The sequence below is a fragment of the Pteropus vampyrus genome, unplaced genomic scaffold, assembly GCF_000151845.1.
Source record: "Pteropus vampyrus isolate Shadow unplaced genomic scaffold, Pvam_2.0 Scaffold281, whole genome shotgun sequence".
Taxonomy (NCBI): domain Eukaryota; kingdom Metazoa; phylum Chordata; class Mammalia; order Chiroptera; family Pteropodidae; genus Pteropus; species Pteropus vampyrus.
Genome location: NW_011889062.1, coordinates 1,198,265 through 1,205,268, shown reverse-complemented (window position 1 = coordinate 1,205,268; position 7,004 = coordinate 1,198,265).

The following is a 7,004-nucleotide window of genomic DNA, read 5'->3' as shown; positions in this document are numbered from 1 at the left end:
TCATCTGAGTGTTACTACTACTTATGTTGTTAACTAACTGTGAGAGTTGGAGCAGGAAATGTCATCTCTCTGCTTCTTGATTTCATGTATTTAATACAATGTCTAGTACTTTTTAATTTTTACTTTATCTATTTAGAAAAGTAAATATATACTCACTGTAGAAGATACAAATAATATCAAAAGGTATAATAAAGGAAAAAAAAAAGAAAACCAAATTTCATACCCATGCACTCACACATACACTTTCAAACATATATATATATACACACACAAACACATTATAAATATATATAGTTTTATTCCTTAAAAATATCTCCTAGCAGTAAGCTAATGAATAAGGCACATCCATTGTAAAAGGATATTGACTGTCTCATTTAATGAGATCTGTTTTACTAATGAAACATTTCATGCCAATCCTTTCTAGCTTGCAAAGTTTCTGTTGAGAAATCAGCTGACATTCTTGGGAGCATTCTTTTATGTGACTAATTGCTTTTCTCTTGCTGCTTTAAGATCCTCTCAGTCTTTTATCTTTGGCATTTTAATTATGATATATCTTGGTGTGGGCCTCTTTGTGTTCATCTTGTTTAGGATTCTCTGCACTTCCTGGGTGTGTATGTCTATTTCCTTCATCGGATTAGGGAACTTTTCTGTCATTATTTTTCAAATAGGTTCTCAATATCTTGTTTTCACTCTTTTCCTTCTGCTACTCTTATGATGTGAATGCTGTTACACTTGATGTTTTCTCAGATGTTCCTTAAACTATCATCAGTTTTTTGGATCTTTTTATCTTTTGCTGTTTCTATTGGGTGTGTTCGGCTAGCTTGTCTTCTCGATCTCTGATTTGATCCTCTGCTTCATCTGATCTGCTGTTGGTTATTTCTAGTGTTTACTTCATTTAGTTAATGTATTTTCATTTCTGACTTTTTAAAATGGTTTCTGTGTACTTTTTATGTTTGCTATCTTTTTGTCAAAGTTCTCACTATATTCCTTAAGTGTCCTTACAACCATTGTTTTGAATTCTGTATCTGGTAGATTGCTTGCCTCCATTTCATTTAGGTCTTTTCCTGGAGTTTTCTCCTGTTCTTTCATTTGGGACATGTTTTTTTTGTTCCTCATTTTGGCTGCCTCACTGTGTTTGTTTCTATATATTAGATAGATTTGCTACATCTCCCAGTCTTGTTAGGGTGGCCACATGTAGAAGGTTACCTGTGTGGCCCAGTGGTGTAGTCTCCCTGGTTACCTGAGCCAGATGCTTTAGGAATGTCTCTTGTGTGGGTCATGTGTGCCCTCCTGTTGTAGTTGAGTCTTGTTTTTGGCCCATTAGTGGATGGGATTGACCCTCAGGCTTACTAGCTGTAAGAATTGGCCACAACCACAGCATATGAGCTGCTGTGCAGGGGTTGACCCCACCGTGGGCTCAGGTGCCTGCTGAGATCACCTTTTGGGTGTGCTCCTTGTGGGGCTAATTGGTGGTGTTCTGTTATGGTTTGAAACCACACACTGGGTGTGCTGGCTTGGGCCTTTGGAAAGGGCTCCTTGCTGGCCAAGGTCAGCTGCTGCCTGTGACTAGTCTGGCGCTATCTGGTAGGAGCTACAAAGTGATCTCTGGTTAATCGCTGCCTTTGCTGAACCAGGAGGTGCGTGGGAGAGGTCATACAATGAGTTGAGGCCGGCTATCACCAGTACCAGGCTTGAAGTAGCTCAGCAAAAGGTCCAGGGATCCCCAAGGCCTGCCACTGCCTACCACCTGTCCATAAGGCTCTGCTGATGAAAGAGCTTTGGGTGATACGGTGGTATGGAAGTTGAGTGGGGTGGGGGTCTCAGGAGTCACCAGTGTGGGAGTGAATGGTGTTCAATAGGTCAATACAAATTCTGTTTTGAAACCAGTTCTGAGCCTGGGGCCACTCTCCAAAAGGCTCAGAGTATACTGAAAGCAGCTGCCACCAGTCTAGTGCTTGCAGATCTCAGAGAGTTGTCCAAGAAAAACTGCAGTGCTGGCCAACAATGGCTGCCTGCCAGCTCCAAAAGAGCCTCTAGCATGGCTCAAGTTGTGAGGGGTGGAGTCCTAGCAAATCACTAGGGTGGAGTAAGTCACTAGGAATTCACCAGGCCAATGAAAATTCAGATTTGGCTGTGTGTGGGGATATCTTAACACAGGAAAGATGGCATTTGTCTGCTGGCTAAACTGGCTAAAAGGGACAATGGCGATTTTTCCTCCAGCTCTTGCCCTGAAGCCACCACACAACTTAGTCCCTCCTTGTATGTCTCTGGCATCTCCCCAGCTGCTGCCTTTCTGCTGGAGCCCAGGGTGAGTGTTGGGGGTATATGAGTCTGTGCATGGGCCCTTTAAGAGGACACCTGAGTTTCCAGCTGCATTCCGTCTCACTCAAATGAATGAAATCCTGGCCAATTTTCACAGCAAGATGTTGCGGGGGCTGCTCTTCCTGGCACTGGTGCTCTGAGCAGAGGAGCTTGGTGTGGGGCTGGAACCCCTCATTGTTCAGGAGGGACCTCTGCAGCCGAGATATCCCTCCTGCTTCTCTTCTGACACATCTGTTTTGCATCTTTGCCCCTCCTACCAATCTTGAGGTGGCTTCTTCTTTATATCCTTAGTTATAAGACTTTTGTTCATCGAGTTTTCAGATGGTTCTCCAGTTCTGTATTTTAGTTCTAATTTTATTGTGGTCACAGCATTTTCCTACTCTGTCATCTTGACTGGAACTCTGTGACAATTATTTTTAACTTTGGCTGGTGTTAAGACTAAAGTTAGAGTGGTTGAGATAGAATTATTTTTTGTTTCTTTACAGATTACTTTCAAAGGCATATATTTTAGTCATTTCCTTTTCATCCTTTCTAGGGATTCAAAAATGCATTTGCTTCCATCTGTATGTGGCACACAAGTTCAAGGTCTTTTTCAAAATGTATTTCATATCATCTCATGGTATCACAGTGCCACATGATTAGGTTATATTCCTGCAGAGATAATGTTATACAATCTGTACCCTGATCTGTGGAAAAACCAAATATTGCTTCTTTAAGTACCTTTTTTTATTTGTTAGCCTATAAAAGCATAAAACAAAATGTTCATTTCAACTTAACAATATTTAATTAGTAACATTTCTTTCACCAAAGTTTCTTTTTTATTGCCTCTAGTCAAACTGTTTTATATGTCCTACAAAATGTCCCGTCTTTTATTTCTTTTAAACTTCATTATCTTTTTGATGACACAGTAATTTTCTTTCCATCTTTTATCTCCCTTTAACTGACATCTTCACTTTGTCTTTCTTTACAACTATGCAAGCTCTTATCCATTTGTTTTGGTAACTTTTAATGGAAATTCAATTTCTATGAAGTATATGCTATTATTTTTAGAAGTACTTAATTAAATTCTCTAAAGGTTAGGTGAGCAGATTAAAGAAAAAAAATGTATAAATGTGACAAGTCAGCTTCCTCATGGAAATCCACCAGGGAGGATTTGGGGTGAATAGTGACAAATTATATTAAACTGACATCCTATTTTTCATTAATGTCTTTCCAAGAAAGTTTCAGAGAATCTGTTATATGCTCTTTAAATTTGAGATCCAGAAATATTCATTCATACTGAAGAAGAGCAGGCAGTATAAGTAACCACACAAAAAAAGAGGAACAAAAAATTGAAAAAGGTTAGTCAGAACAGCATATTGGTTTCACAAACAATAATTAAGAATCATTGCAAATAGTTTTTCAGGAATTTGAGGCCAATCAAAAACATGTTTGATCTGTATAATTAGTTAATCAGACTCACTAAGCACCTTGCTATTGTGAAAAGCATATTGGGTTGGGAGCTTAGAAGATAGTATAAGCCATCACTCATCTGTATTATTTCTTTTAGAGGTACAATTCCATGATTTCTTTTCCACTGTTTGATCCTTCTCTTCTAATTGGGCTTATATCATTTTGATAAGAAAGGCAATCAGATCTTTTGGTTCCATTTGCAAATATAATCACATATCTTCCAGAAATACACAATTCTTATTAAATTTCAACCAAAAGAGAACAGAAAGGAGAGGATGAATAGGTGCAGAATTTCCTTTGTTTATCTGGACACTATTTAATATATTTTGTAAGCTTTTTGGACTAAAAATGGTCACCTAACTAAATGAAGTGGGAGGGTGGAAGCATGATTGAAAGTAGAGATAGCTTGAAATTAAATAGGGGAATGTTTACTGAGGCTGTCATCACTAATGATGAAATAAAGGAGAGGAATTATAACATGGTTAAGAGTTTAGATCCTAAAGTTGGAAAGACCTTGTTTTGAACATGGCATTTCCATTTCCTAATTGAGTTTACCTGTCTGAGCACCTACATCCTCACCTGTAAAATGCAGATAATAATGCCACTTATCTCATAGGAGTAATTGAGAGACTAAAATGAAATAGCACATCTAAATTGCTTAGTGTGGTGACTGATATATAATCATACTACTAATGATAGTATCATACTACTATTAATAATTCATTCATTGATCACTAGATATTTGTCACTCTTTCAAGGGCTTTCCATGTACTAACTCAGTAAATGCTTAATTAATGTCAGCTCTTCTAATTCTTATACTTATTTAGAAATAACTATGATAATATATGTAATAACTTATAGTGGTTTCCAAACTTTCACCTTTTTATACATATATTACATGTATTTTGTATGTATATATACATATATTTGAATCAAATGCATATATGTATATATGTGTATATATCTATATCTACATGTATATTTGCAGAATATTGAAAACAGATATCTGAAGTTTCCTAAAATAATATAGAGATTACTTTATATTAGTTCCTTAGTGTTTTTATTTTCATATTTGAATATCTTTGTATAATATTTAACATCTATATACTGAAGTAGACTTGGAGCAAGTATCTTTAAATGTTGTTCTTGTATGCCTACAATTTTTACTATCTTATCAAATACAACTTCCCTCTTAACATCTTTTGTCGTGGTCATATTTTAAGGTATTATTTTCCAGGTAAGACATAGAAGTACTCTTAAAAGAAGTGCGTTTAAAAAAATCTAATGTTTATACAAGTACTTAACTGTGCTCAGTGTTTTTTTTTTATAATATCTCCTTTAATCATATCACCTTTATGATCTAAGTATTATTGTTATTCAGATTTATAAGAAGAAAAAGGCTTAGAATCACAAATAATTTACCACAATATGAAATGGGCAAGTGGTGATGTCTGGATTTGAACAAAGAATTGTTTAATTTTGAATATCACTTTAGCACTAGCAATGCCCCTTTAATATTCCCACTGAAACATCCCTAGAGCGGAGAACACTTATACCTTGGAGTTCCAGGAACATGGTTTGAAGAAGTGTAATACAAACATATATTTTCTGAAGTCACTTGTCTATCTTTAAATTATACAAATTTTGTATGGTCTGCAATATTTTTATGTTAATTTTAAATAAAACAATTATTTTCCTTATCTACTGTTACCTGCTGAATTGTATTCCCTCGAAATTCTTGTGTTGAAGTCCTAATCTCTGGTACCTCAGAATACGACTATATTTGGAGACAGGGCCTTTAAAGAGGTAATTAAAGTTAAATGAGGTCATTGATGTGGGGCCTAATCCAACATGACTTAGTATGCTTATTAGAAGAGGAGATTAAGACATAGATAGTTACACAGAGGGCAGACCATGTGAAGATACTGGAAAAAGATATAGACCATCTGTAAACCAAGAAAAAAAGGCACCAGCTGATCCCATGATATCAGACTTCTAGCCTCCAGAACTGTGAGGAAATAAATTTTGTTGTTTAAGCCATCCAGTCTGGGATATTTTGTTATGGTAGTCCTGGCAAATTAATATATCATCTGATAAAAATGATAAGAAAGATATGCTGTATTCATAGTAGCTTCATATATCTTCAATTACGACATCTTATTTTCCCAAGACTCTGCATTCCTTTTTAAGCAGATGCCTTGATGCCTGTTTTAAACTCCAGCATATACCTAGTGCTGCTATTAGGTCCTTTAGATTAGATTAAAGCCAAAAAACCTAGATGATAGGGAAGAAAATGCAATATCTCTAATGCAGGAAGAAGTCTTATGCTTGCTTATGTATAAAATACCAGAACCTTGATTCATTTAAGTTAAAAATTCATGCAAACATCTGTATGCTTATTTTAATTATTGCTAGGCAATCAGAACAGAACATTTTATCCAATAATTAAATTTTTGTTTTTGAACTAACTTCAATGACCATATGTACTTGCCTCATCTCATGTCAGAGAATTCTGAATATAGTAGTAGCACATAAAAAGAAATCTAGTAAATGAAAAGAATTTGAATATAAGAAACAGCATTGAATTGGAATAATATTCAGTATTATTAAAAGGAGACAAATGTTAGAGCAATGAATATGAGAGATATTAAATTTGGATATTTTTAGTGAGCACTCAGAAGATGCGAATTGAGCTGTACTTCTCCGTAATAGAGTAAAAAACCTAACTTTCCTGCAGACTTGGGAAATTATTCAGAATACAAATATAACAATTCATTTATTGACTTTGCATCTAGGAAATATCAAGAAGAATTGTCTGATATGAATGTAGAACTTGGGCTTGCTAAAATCAATATTTATCTATCAGGTCAATCAATTTATGATATTCAGCCAAGTATATTTTTCTTTTTATAGTAGGCGACCAGTATACTGAATATTTTTATATACTCTTCTTGCAACTAATATGTGACTTGCTTAGACTACACATGATAATAATACATAAGTGACATAATCATACCTTATTCATTAATTACTTATTTATATATATATTTTTGTTGTGGATAATGGCCTCAGTACAATTGTTAGCTCTAATATACCCACCAAATTTTACTATTACACTCTTTCTTATGGAATGATGTTAGCCACTAGAAGTCAAAATAAAAGGTTTATGAAAGCAAATTCACCTCAAGAGACAGGGACTTCAGGTGAGGCCAGAGAATTTGGCATTTACT